This window comes from Pinus tabuliformis, chromosome 7 (genome assembly GCF_031772625.1).
Source record: "Pinus tabuliformis cultivar Carrire ecotype Pingquan chromosome 7, CPIR1, whole genome shotgun sequence".
NCBI lineage: Eukaryota > Viridiplantae > Streptophyta > Pinopsida > Pinales > Pinaceae > Pinus > Pinus tabuliformis.
The window spans coordinates 1,551,434,840-1,551,451,300 of NC_142293.1; the positions used below are offsets into that span (position 1 = coordinate 1,551,434,840).

At 35.0% G+C, this 16,461-nt stretch overlaps 2 pseudogenes across 1 annotated transcript; one reads left to right on the forward strand and one right to left on the reverse strand.

Moving 5' to 3' along the window:
* The first annotated feature begins 2,903 nt into the window (after positions 1-2,903).
* On the forward strand, positions 2,904-3,261 carry LOC149253834 (small ribosomal subunit protein eS17-like; annotated as a pseudogene).
* A 6,781-nt stretch (positions 3,262-10,042) lies between these two features.
* LOC149253835 (benzyl alcohol O-benzoyltransferase-like) lies at positions 10,043-11,972 on the reverse strand (annotated as a pseudogene). Its single transcript, XR_016267111.1, has 2 exons — positions 11,432-11,972; positions 10,043-11,152 (listed from the first exon to the last, which is right to left on the reverse strand). The product of XR_016267111.1 is annotated as a benzyl alcohol O-benzoyltransferase-like (transcript).
* Positions 11,973-16,461: the final 4,489 nt, after the last annotated feature.

Genomic DNA, 16,461 nt, shown 5'->3' on the forward strand with positions numbered 1-16,461 from the left:
TTTTCGTTATTTGTTGGCTCAGGTTAGCTCACGACATAGCCCTAAGCTCTAGATCCCTTCCCTTTGTCTTTAGCATTTCCTTTTGTCAATGCTCCCGATTTCATTCAGATTCACAACACACCACAATAAGGAGGTGACTTTCTCATTTCATTTACTTCATTCAGTTCTTCTCTGAGAAAGGAAAGGTACGCCTTGGAGTGGGAGGCCAATCATGGACTTAGATCCATTTCCTATTATTCATAAGATAATATGGAAGAAGAAAGTAATTTCCCAAAAATGTTGTAAGGAAAACCATTTATCCCCACCTCAATTTTCTGCCTTTTGCATTTGGGTCTAGTGCACCCTCACCGCCCCTTGCTAGCTAGGTCCATAGGGAGATAGGTAGGTCAATCTCAACCTCAATTTTATGCATCTATTTCTGGTGCACCCTCACTGCCCCTTCCTAGCTATGTCCATAGAGAGATGGCTAGGTCAATAGCATAGAGAAAGCTTACTAGTAGTTTGGTCACTGTAAGCTTTGTAACATACAGGAGCCAAAGACATAAATGCACCTCTTCTTAAGATGGTGTCTCTATTACCCTTCTAAATGCCTCGACCTGACGACCCTAAAAGAAAATATCAAAATGTGGCGGTGTTAGGTTAGGGTCCCAGCGTAGCCCAAAGGGCAGTATAGGCATGGTCGTATACAATGGAACATTTTCATAGCTTCCTTTCAAATATTTTTTTTTCAAGGAGTTCACAAATGGGCTGGACTAAAAATTGATCTTTGTCGACTTCCAAGGTTAAAAATGGATTGTATTATTGAGCTTACTACGAAGGCACATACAACCACTCTAAATAGTTTATGCTTGCATCATTGGACAGATTGATTTTGAGCTGACAAGTACTGTAAAATATTATAATCTACATGCCAAAATTTATTCAAGGCTGAAACAAAAGAGTTTAGATCAGAATATTTGGTCTGAACATAATGAAGTATGACTAATGACTAAATTAATTCCTTTCACAAAATATTTCGAAAATCGGTCAGTGTAATCCAATGGCTCAACACATTCTGCACAGGAGGCACAACTAAGAATGAGTCGTGTTATTTCTTAAAACCCTTGCATTCTCTGAAAGCCTGGCAGGGATATCCTAAGGTTTTGGTACTTGAAACCAGGGGAAAGCACACATGAATGAATTCAAAAGACTTTGTAACATCCTATGAATTATAGCCATCTCCAAGCTTATACGATAGTTTTAGTGGAAATATTAAACCAATCCAACCCTGCACAAATTTTATAAATGGCACGTCACAGGAACTCTAGAACCTCGAATTTGAACAACCAGAGGCGAAAAACCTATGGAGAAAATCTAATTTACTCATTCAAACCAATATAAATTCATGGGGAAACTAAATTGCAAAAGGAAAAACAAAGAGTCAAACATGGATTCGTAGAATTGTACCCTTTGCAACACGAATCAATTGTCATTCGATTAGAAATCGAGCAACTCATTGTCAAAGAAATTGGAAGGGATTGAGTAATGTATGCACGATAACTTTTTGAAACCCTCTGCATTTCTTGATGGATTTTCAAAATATTTTAAATTTGGCTGGGAAGAAGACATTTGTCACTCAACACCGTTTAGGTGGAACAATTATGTTTAATTCAAACATGCAGAAACATATAGTTTATATAAGATGTGAGCCAACAATGAAACTTACATATAGTGAGCATTGAAACACACACACACACACATATATATAGTGTTGAAACTTTTATACACAGCACTTTTGAAGTAATGCATTTTTAAATTTTCAAACTCGTTAGCTTCAGTTTTATCTAAATCATACACTCTTCCTAGGCAATAAGAGGTACAAATTGAAACTTTGGATAAAAGTTGGTTTGGAAACATTGGGTAAAACATGGAATGTATTAGTTAGACAAAGCGATTTAATTCTAAGTCAGTGCCTATCAATCCCTATAGTCCCTGCTATGCCAAAGGTAAAGACTAATAAACCAAATCTGCAATCAAACTAATATAATATGAAAAAACTCTAACAATAACTTCGCAAATTTTAACACCCAATTGACGTTGAAAAAAATCTAACTTTGCTTTATAAACATTGAACCAAATTTACAATTAAAAAATTTTAAGTGACTTTCTCACTAATTATCAGGAAAAACAGTTTCCTAGATCAAAATATTATATTGATACTTCACAAAATTGACCTAGCTACTATTAAGATATTTCCTAATATTATTTCCCAAAATCTATAATTACGCCTAAAGGCGTTTTCTTTATGAGATTGGGTGGACAAACACTGTTTGCACCACCCAATGGGAGAGCCTTATTTTTGCCCTTCGAACCAATTCTATTTTGACACGTTTGGCAAATTTTGCACAATTTTTAACGAGTTTCCGTCCTGAATCCATCGCCCTGGCCGACATTTATTAACCCATCGTCGTGGATTGCTCCCATGAATTCAGACCTGGACCATCCCGGATTTATTCAATCTCTCTTGCTCCGGCGACCAGAGCGCTGCTAGGTACATGCCTCCATATGACACAGTTCTTTTGTCATATTACGCTCCTCATGCTTGTTATTGCAGTTAGTCGAATTCTATCAACACTTTGTTTCCTTTTTACCTATAACCAGTTCTAGTGCCACTCCTTCATTTTCACTGATTTGTTTTTTTAGTTTTAACAGGATCCTTGAAGCGAGGAATTCTTGGAGTTTTGGAACTAAAAAAACCCCAAAGTCTAATTCCCAGATCAAAGGTAAAGTGAAATTTTGATATTCCCAGATCTCGGATTACACTATTGGATTCCGTCATTTGCTTTCCAAGTAATAAACTCTTACTGTACAAAACCTTTGAGTCTCCACTAGATTTTTGTCAAGAGATCGCATTTCAACCACCAATGGGGCGTGTGAGAACGAAAACCGTGAAGAAAACCTCGCATGACTCTCGACTTCCACACCAACAAGAAGATCGTGGAGGTGGCCATAATCCCCTCGAAGCGCTTGAGGAATAAGATTGCAGGGTTCAACACGCACATGAAGCGCATTCAAAGAGGCCCAGTGCTAGGCATCTCTCTCAAGCTTGAAGAAGAGGAGTGCGAGAGGCGCATGGACTACGTTCCTCACGAATCTGCCCTCAAATTCGATGTTAATGAAGTGGATAAAGAAACCATGGACATGCTTGCTTCCTTAGGAATGACTGATGTACCCGGAGTTGTCAAGCAGGCAGAGCCACTAGTGGGTGGTCGTTTGAGATAAGGAGGTGGTTATGTGGGCGATGCATCTGGAAGGAGATTATAAAATTGTCTTTCTTTAACGTTTACCAAAAAAAAATTGAAGTATATGCTATTTGTATACAAAAAATGAAGTATATGCTATGCTAAATGTGTTTTTATTTTGGATGTATATTACATATAGAATAATATAAAGTTTTAAAGTTAGGCTTAAATTTACTTATTTATTATTATTATTTTTATGTATTTAAAATAATAAATAAGGTTTTTGTTTAGTACATTTTATGTTAAAAGTAATTGATAAATTTTGTTGCTTAGTATATTTTATGTGAAAAGTAATTGATAAATTTCAGTTGAATTGTAAATTATGAAATTTTAAATTTGTGTTATTGATATTGTATAATTTTTTTATATTTTTTAAAAATATTAAATCTTATTTTGATACTAAATAGCATTCAAAAATCCAATTTAAATCATGTAAATTTTCAATGTCACCAAAATGACATAACCTTGCAAGAAAAAATAATAATAATAAATGTTTTGAGTGAAAATTTTGATCTCATTGATGATGAATATGAAAATATTAAATAGGGCAAAAATAAATATTAAAGGTATTGTGATCTCATTTCAATGATGAATATGAAAATATTAAATAAGGCAAAAATAAATATTAAAAGTACTGTGAAAGATAGTTTAAAATTAAAACAGGAATAGCTTTCATTCAAACGAATGCTTCACCTCATTAAAAAAAAAGGCTAATAGGAAATTTTGGCTTAATAGTAGGGTATTTTAGTTTTGTTTATTTATTAATTTCCGTCGAAGGGTTTAATCTGTGGTGTACAGTGGAACATTCTATATCGCCAACGGTGAAGATCCCCTAAATTATGTCTTCCTTTTGCGTTTCAACGTAAGTTGACAATATATTTTGATGCGGCAAAATCTCATGTCTAATGTCTAATTTTATTTTATATTTTCTTCTCTGTAGAACTTGAATTGGAACCAAGGTAACATGCTTATTCTCCAGGAGAGCTGCACCGATACATGTAGCTCTTATGTTATTTACACTCCCGTTGATATAGTGGCCATGAATGTTGTTCTCAATGGTGGTGACCCCAACTACGTGGCTCTTTTACCATCGGGTTTTGTGATTTTCCCTGATGGCACACAGACAAGGTTGGGTAGCAATGTCATTAATGACAAAATCTCCAGTGGCTCATTATTGACAGTGGATTTCCAGATTTTAGTGGACTCTGTGCCAACATATTCGAATTCTATAGCTATAAATTGCACCTCAAAAGACACACAAACGCACACAACTTTCTCAATCTCTTCTAGCAGATATGTCTCAGTTGGAGGAAGGAGTTGTTGGTCATGCTCAGCGTATCATCAAAACATTCATGAAAGTATTTATATTACTAATGTTAAGGTCCTCCAGTCTTGTTTTTACCTTTTACAAATTGCCCCCATTCGCCTCTTTCAGCTTTTTTCCTCCTTCATTAACCTATTAATAAGTCTGTTGATCTTAAATCCATCATTACCTTGAAAATCAAACAAATTTTCAATGAGCCCATAAGAACTGGAAAATCAGAGGTGGAATTCAAACCGAAGCTACTCATTAGCATCTATTGGGAACTAGGCGAGATCTGTTGATAACTTGGATACCTGGAGCATATAGGGGCATCTTTATAAAGCAAAAAATGTGTAACAACAACTAGATTGGCATGGAAGAACGCTGCATTTTAAATAAATTCCACTCAGACCTAGCCTATACTTGCCTGTAAGGTTTGCAGTTATTCTCCATTGGTCCCATCCACCACACTAAATTCTCCAATACCTGTCACCCACAAGTATAACTATTTTCATGGGCTAAGCTCACTGTCATATACTCTATGGCAAATCCAATTGTGCTCAAGTCCTTGTGCCTGAAACTGCAAGGACTTATTTAAAAGAAAATGAAATGTTAAGTCCTTGTGCCAATCTGGAAGGACAGATTGTTTGGGAAGCCGGTTAGAGTAGGGACTGTTGCTGGGCTGAGAGTACCGGTTGATACAGTAAGCCTAACCTTGCTTAAACGGTTTAAAAATATGGCATGATCCATGACTGCGCCCCATTCAATCATATGAAAATATAGCATTGAAATTCTTATATAAAGTGCAGATAAACATATCTACATCAAGTTTGATGAGAAATAAAAAGCTGAGGTACACACCTAAACAGATATTGATATAATAGTGATGGCCCCAAAAGGAATCTTGAAGGTAGAAAACGGGTAAAGGAGGGTCAATAAATCCCATCATATGAAAATATAGCATTGAAATTCTTATATAAAGTGCAGATAAACATATCTACATCAAGTTTGATGAGAAATAAAAAGCTGAGGTACACACCTAAACAGATATTGATAGAATAGTGATGGCCCCAAAAGGAATCTTGAAGGTAGAAAACGGGTAAAGGAGGGTCAATAAATCCCATAATACTACCATTGGAGAATGCTTGTCAAAACCCTATCAGTAAGTAGAAGCTATTTGTCTTTATCCCAGCTGAAGCAATTAATGTTGAATTGGAACCCATGCCTATTGATATATAGAGTTTTCATTTCAAGTTTATCTTAACACCCTGATGTTCTATTGATCCAAGTTTTATTTGGAAACAGAGGTCACTGGTTCACCCAGCGGTTCGCCATTTGTTGTAGCCACAACTACCACCCTATTAAAACCTGCCTTAGTAGCAATTTTGAATGGGTCCCCTAAAAGTTAATCTTTCAGCTCTCCGAATGATCTGTTTTATCACAGAGACTTTAACTCGTTGCCGAGTCAAATCTTCAATTCCTAATGGCTAAGCCCCCCTCTTATCTGTCGCATGATCCATTTATAACCCTTTCTAGCCCTTCATTCATATCCTCCATTAGCACCTTTTCAACCCTCAAAAACCTTCCATCGTACCTTTATCTCCATTATAGCTCTTTACAAAGGAAATCCTTCACAAACATGCATAAATCGCCCCATTTTTCCTATCGCAATCAACACTAAGGCATGATGTTCACTGCTATACTTTGGACCCGACGGCATTATTAACCTTATTTTATATATATCGGGTCTTGAACCATATCGTATATCACAATCGGCGGGGTCCGGGGCTTTTATATAAAGTGCACCACTGTCTTCCAGACCTGACGGCATTATTAACCAAAAAAAAATTGAAGTATATGCTATTTGTATACAAAAAAATGAAGTCCTAGTTTGATGTGAAGTCCTAGTTGGCAGGAGAAAGTAATGTTATAGCCTAAAATATAAGCACAGTGTTAATGTGGAACAGTGATGCCTAGATCGAATTGGTGCACAATAGAAAGACATCAATATTAAAAAATACTTAATTTATGTCTTTGCTAATTAATATAAAAATGAGGTAACAACCTAGATGATTAGATAAAATGAAAGTTTAAAATTGTAAACATTCAGAAAATATTTACACAGGATTCTGAGACTGTTTAACAGAGGCGAGAAACATTCTGAAAATATTTACCCAAGATTCTGAGACTGTTTAACAAAGGCGGGCTAAGATGGGAAAGGAGGAGGTTTCACCCCAAAAAAAATTGTGCAAGAGCTAGTTTTAAAATTCTAATTAATGAAATGAGTATTGAAGGCTGAGTTTAATGTGTTTTTATTTTGGATTTATATTACATATAGAATAATAATAAAAATTTAAGTTAGGCTTAAATTTACTTATTTATTATTATTATTTTTATGTATTTAAAATAATAAATAAGGTTTTTGTTTAGTACATTTTATGTGAAAAGTAATTGATAAATTTTGTTGCTCAGTATATTTTATGTGAAAAGTAATTGATAAATTTCAGTTGAATTGTAAATTTGTGTTATTGATATTGCATAAATTTTTTATATTTTTTAAAAACACTAAATCTTATTTTGACACTAAAATTTAAACCATATAAATTTTCAATTTCACCAAAATGACATAGCGTTGCAAGAAAAAATTAATATAATAAAAAATGTTTGAGTGAAAATTTTGATCCCATTGATGATGAATATGAAAATATTAAATAAGGCAAAGTATTGTGATCTCATTTCAATGATGAATATGAAAATATTAAATAAGGCAAAAATAAATATTAAAAGTACTGTGAAAGGTAGTTTAAAATTAAAACAGGAATAGTTTTCATTCAAACGAATGCTTTACCTCTCATTAAAAGTAGGCTAATAAGGTAGTTTAAAATTAAAACAGGAATAGTTTTCATTCAAACGAATGCTTTACCTCTCATTAAAAGTAGGCTAATAGGAAATTTTGGCTTAATAGTAGGCTATTTTAGTTTTGTTTATTTATTAATTTCCGTGGAAGGGTTTAATCTGTGGTGTACAGTGGGACATTCTATCCGTTGTACTCGTTATCTATAACATTTCAGGAATTTTCTTTCTAATCTTTTACTGCAGAATGAAATATGAACATTCCCCTGCAGAATGCAAAAGATAGTCGGAAGGTGACTGCAAGAGGAATGGGAATATTAGTTAAAATCCCTTAGCGCTTAATAAATAGATAAGTTTAATAAATAGATAAGTTTGGTTACATTTTAATTTAAAAACTTAATTATTCTAAATAAGTTGGATTTTAATTTTAATTTATTTTTTAATTGATTATTATTTATTATAATTTATATAAATTTGGTCCTCCAGAATTATATGTCAATACCAATGGTTTCAATAAAATATATCATTCAATGTTATTTTAAATTTGTCTTTAATATTTAAAAATTAATGGTTTTTTAAACGTAATTCTATATCATAGGTGAAATTTTAATATATTAAAAATTATATTTGTAATGGTATTCTATTTGATTTTTTTAGTTGGCTTTTTTTATTTTTATTTTTTGAGAATTCATATCACAATTTAGTTTCATAGGTAATATTTATAGTTTTCTTAAAAAAAAATATTTTCTTTTTTATTTAACTTATTTAAAGATAAGGTAACTTTCTACTTTTTAACAGTGAAAATATACATGTGTATATTAAGTTTTTTTTTAAACTTACAGGGTTTTATGTTAAAATTTGGTAGACATTGCTTATAATATTATAGATATTTAGTGTAAAAATATCTTTCTTGTATCACACAATAACAATGGTGGTGTAAAAGTATTAATTATTAAATAAGTTTGATCATTTATTATATTTATTATTTATAAATTATATTCAAGAAGGTGAAGGATTGAATATCTATAGAAATTGAAACTATTAAATATTAATTAGGAACTACATCTTCATCATGTCCAACTTCTCACTCCGATAAGGAGGATAGCACAAGATTTGAAGCCAAGACTTCATTTCCACAACCATTGCCAATTGAGCTACCCCAAGCCAACATGATTAACTTTAATATTGAATTCCAAACAAAAAAATATATATTAAATATTAATTAAATTTGATGTTTTATCTTATATGGTTGGAGAAAACAAAAACACCTGTGCACGTTTGCTGGGATATGTTGTTAGTGCTCTCTAGGTTTTTTTTCCAACAAGAAAAAACAACTATCACTTAATATTTATAAAGATACTTTTTTTTAAATAATTTTTCACACATTTAATAAATACAAATATTTTAAAGCTTTTATTCTATCCATATATAAACAAATAATAATTTAATATTTAATTGTATTCAAACATTTTATAACATATGAAACATGATATTTGTCATTCATATATATATTTTAAATTTTTATTTAATATTTACAATTTATTCAAACATTTTATATCTTATTGTTTAGGATTTATTTAAAAGTATTAAATAAAATATTATAGAGAGTCTAAAATATAATTTCTATTTTATTTATAATTTAGATTTGAACATACTAATTTATGGAAACACTAATCATATTTCTAAATTTTAGCCAAGAAAAATATTAAAAATATACAAGCTGGTTTCCAACTCTACAAGACCTTAAAACAATTATTCAATATTGGCCAAATTGGTAGATCCGTTAACTTGGAAAACACATATTTCCCAATGATCATTTGGATTCATTAGTGGGCCTTGGAGTTTATTAAATTCCATGCTTTTGTGGATATTTTTATATTGGCCAAATTGGTAGATCAGCTTAAGTCGGGCTGAAAATAACACAACTAATACATATGATTTTCAAAACCAGTGTTTGTTGAACATGCTTATAAATCCAACCACCTCATATTCTTTGGCCAAGCTAAAACCCTTGCCCCCTTATCCTTTCCATTCCACCCACATCATCCACTAAGCCCTCAAAATCTGGATAACTTTAATCATAAAGATGGATACAAGTTAAGCATTCTGCTTGTATTTAGATCATTATATTTCCTTAATATAATCTATCTCGTTTTTTCCTCTGAAAAAAAAAGATGGATACAAGTTAAGCCATTCTTGGAAGTCTCTCATTCAAATGCTTGATTTTTAATCTTTAACTACAAACCCTTCCCCCTTATTAATTTCTCAAATTAATTTCCTCTTCCCCTCCTTCCAAGAATTTATTTCATGCCATTTTTAAAAACCCTGAAGAAATTGAATTCCTTTGCTATCTACCTTGTGCTTGCAAAAATTTCCATTGTTATGAAACATTTAAGTTATCTTTCTTTTTACATTTAACTTCTTCTTAATTTTTTAGAAAATAAGTAAAAACTCTAATTTTAATTGTATTTCATTGTCTCTGAATTATTACCTTTTACATTCTCCTCCTCTGCCTATCGACTTTCCTGTTCATCTCTCGATACAATTGTTAGTCTAAGTAAGTTCATATATTCCCCAAATATATATTCGATAATCGATGAGTTCACCAAAGCCAAAGATTATCATATTGATATTTCACAAAATTGACCCTGCTGCTATTAAGATTTTCCAAAATCTATAATCGAACTAAGTTCAGCAGAGCGAAAGAACATACCGGTCTTTCACGAAAGATGGCTTTGCTTCTTATTCCACTAACAACTGCTTAATTATTACTCATTCCACGGACAAGAGCATGCTTAATATATTAATTTAGGCCATTGCGATGAACGAGAGGAGCGTTCTCAATGGCTTCCTTGATTTCTACCTGAAATATTTTCATGGCAGCGGACGGCAGGCAGACGGGAACCACTATTCCTTTCACCCCCTGTCTAGTTTGATAAGGGATCAAAAAGCTCGAGAAGCCAGACACTGGTCCCACTCCACCTTCTGCAGGCCCTCCGTAGGCTGGTTTTCCCCACCCGAAATCCAAATCGTGAAACCCAATTTTGGTACAGTCCGAAATCGCATAGCTGCCAACCATTGTGACCAGAGGGTGCCCTTTCAACTCCATCAAGTCGATCACCGACCGCATGTACTCGTCGTTCACACTCTTTTTCGCTTCCTGGATCAGTTTGACAGCGAAAGACAACGGTTTCTTTGTTAGATCTCCAGCTGTAGTTTTCGTGCATGCCAAACAGACCGCATTGCCATAGAAGCCTTCCGGAAGCGGCGGCTCGAATTTCGCTCGGGCGTCCATTGCGAATATGAACCGAACTTCCTGCTCTGCGGGCAGTTGGAGAGACCTTGTTCTCAATCGCCACAATAACGCGGACAGAACATCAAAGGTTGAGCACTTGCCTTGTTCTACTGCTTGTCTCTTAAGCAACTCGATCTCCTTTTGCCCGAAAAAAAAAGAATTTTCTGCCATATCGTTCATGTTCACCGTCTCGCCATCCTTGCAATCGATTTGATCATATGCGTAGTGGGGGAATTTAATTGCAGGATTCGGGCGGGGTCGGAGGATTTCTCTTTTCCAGACCGGTAGAACCGAAGGCCTGGCTGCACCCTTGACCATTTCGGATAGAGCTTGCATGAACTGAACGTAGCCAATGGCGTCACTCATGGTGTGATTCGTAGCCGTGGCCAATATGAACCCTCCGCATCTCAGCCGCGTCACCTGAAACATCATTATCACACATACATGTAGAAAGGGCTATTTTTTAGTTTTTTTGGATTGTAGATTCTGTAAATATTTCGGAATCAACGGTCAAGAAAAAATGAAATAATAATTGAGGTCTAATAACTATTCTTGAAATCTAGCCATCAGTGCCAACCTCCTATATGGATGGCAAATTTTTAAATATTCCCCAAACCTGCAATAGACATAAGTTCAACAGCGACGACCATAACAATGAACAATAACATGAATTAAGTTTATCATGCATAATGAATTAACCTGAATGTGAAGAACAGGAGAATTTGTAATAGTTAGAGAACCCGGTAGGGGAAGGGGTGGAGGAGATCTCCGAACTCCTCGAGAGAAACGTCCGCATCAGCTTCCACAAACAAAACCCCTTCACCCGTGCACTCTACCACGACAAGGATAGTACCACACCTTTATCAGCCTTCCAGTGTAAGGATAGTACCACACCAAAACCTTCGCCAGCCCTTCACGGATAACTCTGGCGGGATCCTCGCCCTTCCTAGACGGGTTGAACCGATAGAACTGAACGCCGGTACTATGAAATCTCAGAGTCGGTTGATCATCAATATTGGAAAGATATAGAATTTCTCTCGGAGTAGGGAGGGAAGGAGCGACGAGGACCGCCGGCTTTCGGGTGACCTTGAATTTCAGAGATGCCATGAAAACAAAGTTAAAAATACTCAGCTAAAACCTATGAATCGAACGCACAACCGAAAATAGGGAGAAAAGGCTGCACAAAGTTACAGACTGTTGGGCCAGAGAAATAGCAGATGTGGGATTTCAAGGCGGATAATGTTCTGAGGCTTTGCATGTGGTGACAATATTTATAAGCGTCTTGGCTTCTACCAATCTCACTAGATGGGCCTATAAGGTCAACCATGAAAGAATTAACGCATCAAAGACTTTGTTGCGCATTTGACAGCAACAACGTGTAGAGAATGGCTGTGACAAGTTTCAGAGTAATGCCGCCTCATAAGTACAATATCGTCTTAATTACTTGTACCTCACTACAATTAATAACTGTGGGAAAAAGTTAAGCACCCTACACGTGGAACGGAATCAGGATGAAATCAGGTGTTGAAATCATGATGGTTGGTGAAATTAAGAATTGCCTATACAATAAATATGGCATAAAGACAATTTTGTACTCTAAAATTAAAACGGCTATTCAAAATTCAATGTATAAAACGGAGTACCATTTTCCATTAACAGGAGTACCATTTTCCATTAACACAAGTTTTTCATTTTTAAGGGAAAAAAATGCAAATTAACATTTTCACATTTTAAGGTATCAAAAATTTAAAATGTGTATTATCTGAATTAATAAACATCTTAGTAAGGACCAGCCATAGTTACCATTTACGTTCTGAGATCTTTGAAGTGTGAGAAAAAATGAAGGAATTTTTCATATATTCCACTTATAAAGTATCATTAAATGTATTTTTCGAGAGTATATATAATACCAATTGAGACATTTATGTTTAAATTTTTAAACGGTTTAAAGATATTTATGTTTAATTTTTTTTAAATTGTTTATTTCTTTATATATCCATTTTTTTCCAAAATCAAAAAAAATTAATTAGCATAATGACTAGGTTGGTGGATATTTTTAATTGATGTACAAGTTACAACAATTATATCATATTATTAAATGTGGTTGATAAATGTTAACTAATATCATTTTCATAAGTGTATTGGCATGTAAAGATGGAAATTGCAGCTGGTATATCAACTATAGTTAATAATGTAGTTGTGATAGTTGATAGTCCTTGTGCATGGGGAAGATTAGTAGACAATTGTTGACTATGGTTGACTATGGCTAGTTTGTTCAAGATATGGTTAAGGATGCTTTTTAGGGTCAACACATAGTTGATTATGGATGATCATGCTTGTCGACATAAAACTATACTTAACTACGTTAGATTATGAATGACAATGGATGACCATAGTTGACCATGGTTGCCCATGTTTGATCACGGTTGATGATGGTTGTGAACACGGTTTGACAAATTTGGCCATTGTTGACCATAGTTTTCTATGATAGATTATGGTTGCCCATGTTGAGAATGGATGGCCATAGTTGATCATGTTCAACTAAGACCTTGGTTGACCATGTTTGACCATCCATGAGGAGTGTCAAGAGCATGGCTTGTTATTGACTATGGTTGACCAAAGATGACTGTGGTTGATCATAGTTGACCATGGTTGACTATGGCTAAGGTTCTCTATAGTTGAACATGGGTGACATCGGTGATAATGAGTGACAATGTTTGACAGCGTTTAACCATGGATGAGTTCTTTTAGAGCATGGCTTGTTGTTGACTATGGTTGACCAATGATGACCTTATAAGCCGTTCGGAGGTTCAAAGGTGGTGCCAGTCTCGTTTCTGTTCTACCCCATCCCTAACCTAGCTATTTTCTTTGTCCCCTGCTGGTGAAACTGAAACTACTGCTTATGAGTTAAGCCTCTCTACTGCCTCTACAACCGGAACTATTTCCGTCCAACTAGTAGGTCTATGCTGTAGGTTTTACTCCGTGCCTTTATCAAATACGCATTTTGTGAAGCTTTTTGGTTGGAGATCGATCGGAACCACTACAAAAGACCCAACCGAGCTGTTCGCCTAATGGATTTAGAATAGCTGAAGCTCCTCACCCGCCGCCTAAGAGCGCCACTCCCTTTGATACTGGAGTGAAATCGAAATATGACACTATCTAAACTTAATCCACTGGTGCTTCTTCAACGGATGCTGCTTAAACCGTTGCTCCTTCCTCTGCACCTGGAGGATCTCCTGCTATAGTTGCCTTTGCTCTACTTGATGTCCCCCACGATAATACTTTTGCGAAAAACCAATCCAACCACATACTGGCATCGATGATGCACCGTACAATCCTGAATCAAACCTAACGAGCCAAATACTTAAGCCACACCTAGGCCCAGTCACCTAATCGTCGAAGTGCTAGTGGGATGTACATTGACGAGGCCATAGGTATAGGTCTCTGGTGCTATCTAAGCCCCGATTCCAATCACTTGATGCTTGAATGCATAGTGCCCTAATTAGCTCTGCGATGTAACTTGTGCTTCCATATGTATCCACTTGCTGCTACTTGTTCTGTCTAGTCATTTAACTAATCGGCCGAAAACCTACTAACAGGCCATCGCTCAGTATCGTATAACACCGTGGTTGATCATGGTTGACTGTGGCTAACTAAACCTATGGTTGAACATGTCTGATAATGAGTGACAATGTTTGACAATGTTTAATCATGTATGATCATGGATGAGTTCTTTTACCATGTTTGACCATAATTGAGCTTTGTCAAACATGGTTAACTATGGTCAACATGTAGCTAACTATGGGTGTACATGGTTGATCAAGTTTGTCAATGTTTACACATAGATGATTGTGGTTAATCATGGCTAATCGTGATTCCCATGTTGACTATGGTTGACCATGTTTAACAATGTTGCCCATCACTTTGCACCATACTTGATTAAGATAAATTATGATTAACAATGGTTGACCATAGTTGACCATGGTTATACATGTTTGATCATAGTTTGACGATGGTTGACCATGGCTAACTCTAGTTGGGCATGATGACCATGGTTTGACCATGTTGTCCATGGGTGAACATGGTTTGACATATTTGGACATGGTCGACCATAGTTTCTTGTGATAGATTATGGCTACCCATGTTGATAGTGGATGGCCATGGTTGACAATGTTTAACCATGGAGACCTTGGATGGCCATGTTTGACAATGGTTGGCCATGAGGAGTAAGAAGAGCATGATTTGGTCAATGTTGACTATGGTTAACCAAAGATGATCGTGGTTGATTATGGTTGAACATGGTTGGCAATGCCTAACTAAGGTTATCTATGGTTGAACATGGGTGACAATGTTTGACAATGTGTGACCATGTATGACCATGCCTAAGCTTGTGCAACCATGTTGGACAACAATTGAGGTTGGTCAAACATGGTTGACTATGGGTGTACATGGTTTATCAAAGTTGTCAATGTTTACCTATAGATGATTGTGGTTAACCATGGTTTGGATATAAGCTAGGATTGTGCACTTCTTGTAAATGTTAGCTCATCATATACCATACTGTAAGCTATTGAATTGTTCAATGGAAATCAATAATACTATTTCATATATTTACTTTTACAAACCACTATAACAAATATTGACTCTTCAAACCATTGTAATAAGTTGTGGTTCTTCATTGGATCATCCTTATAAACCACTATAATCAGTCGTGAATCTTCATTGGATCAACTTTGCAAACCACTATAATCAACCTTAAAGCCAGGACTGTGGATAAGGATCATAAATTGACATCAAACCTTCATAACCATTGTTGGACACAATGTTATTTGGATGGCATTGATGTCAACCTTAAGAGAGATTATGGTTCGAACTTTAAGATTAATGGAACACAATCAATCCTTGATTTGATCACTCAATGTAAGAAGTAAATGCATTAATTGATTTGATTTGGTCCTATTTGATAATCACCAAAAGTTTCCACCAAAAACATGTGTGTCTCTTGTGTATGATTGTCTTAATGTTGGAAGGTAGATATGGGTGAATCATGGGTTATCTAAGTTCTCCATTGCTAAGTGCCACAAATTTTCAAGAATGGAGAGAGAAGGTGAAATCAGAAATATTTTCTCGTGGATTTGAAGTTTGGAAAGTAGTGATAAATGGTTATAGTGAATAAACCCCTTCAAAAATAGCTCATCAATGGGATGCACAAGCCAGGTGTGCAATTTATGATAATCTTCATAATTAGTATCTTGAAGAAGTCAGGGATCTCAATACTGCAAAGAAGATTTGGGATAGGTTGCAGGCTCTACATGAAGAAGAAACTACTAGAAATGGTGGATAAAAGGACAAGAGAAAGAAGAAGAAAAAAAAGGCCCCTTGGAATGAAAGTGATCAGCCATATGAGATCTTCTTTCCCAGTGTCAAAGTAGTTGAATGTCAAAAGGAGAGATTAGTTGAAGATCAAACTAATTTTATCTCAGCATTAACTGAAATATAAAATATCTCATCGAGAAACATAGATCTAAAAAGGATCCTTCAAATACTTAAAGAAAGGGAGTATGATTTTAAGGAAGAAATCTCCAATTTAAAAACCCAACTAGAGGAGGAAAGGAGAGTTAAAGAGGGAGTGATAAATTATTTGAAGGAGACAAAGAAACAATGTGTAGAACTAGAAGCTAAGGAAGATTTTGCAAGAAGCAGGTAAGAAAATAGTAGATCTAGTTCTA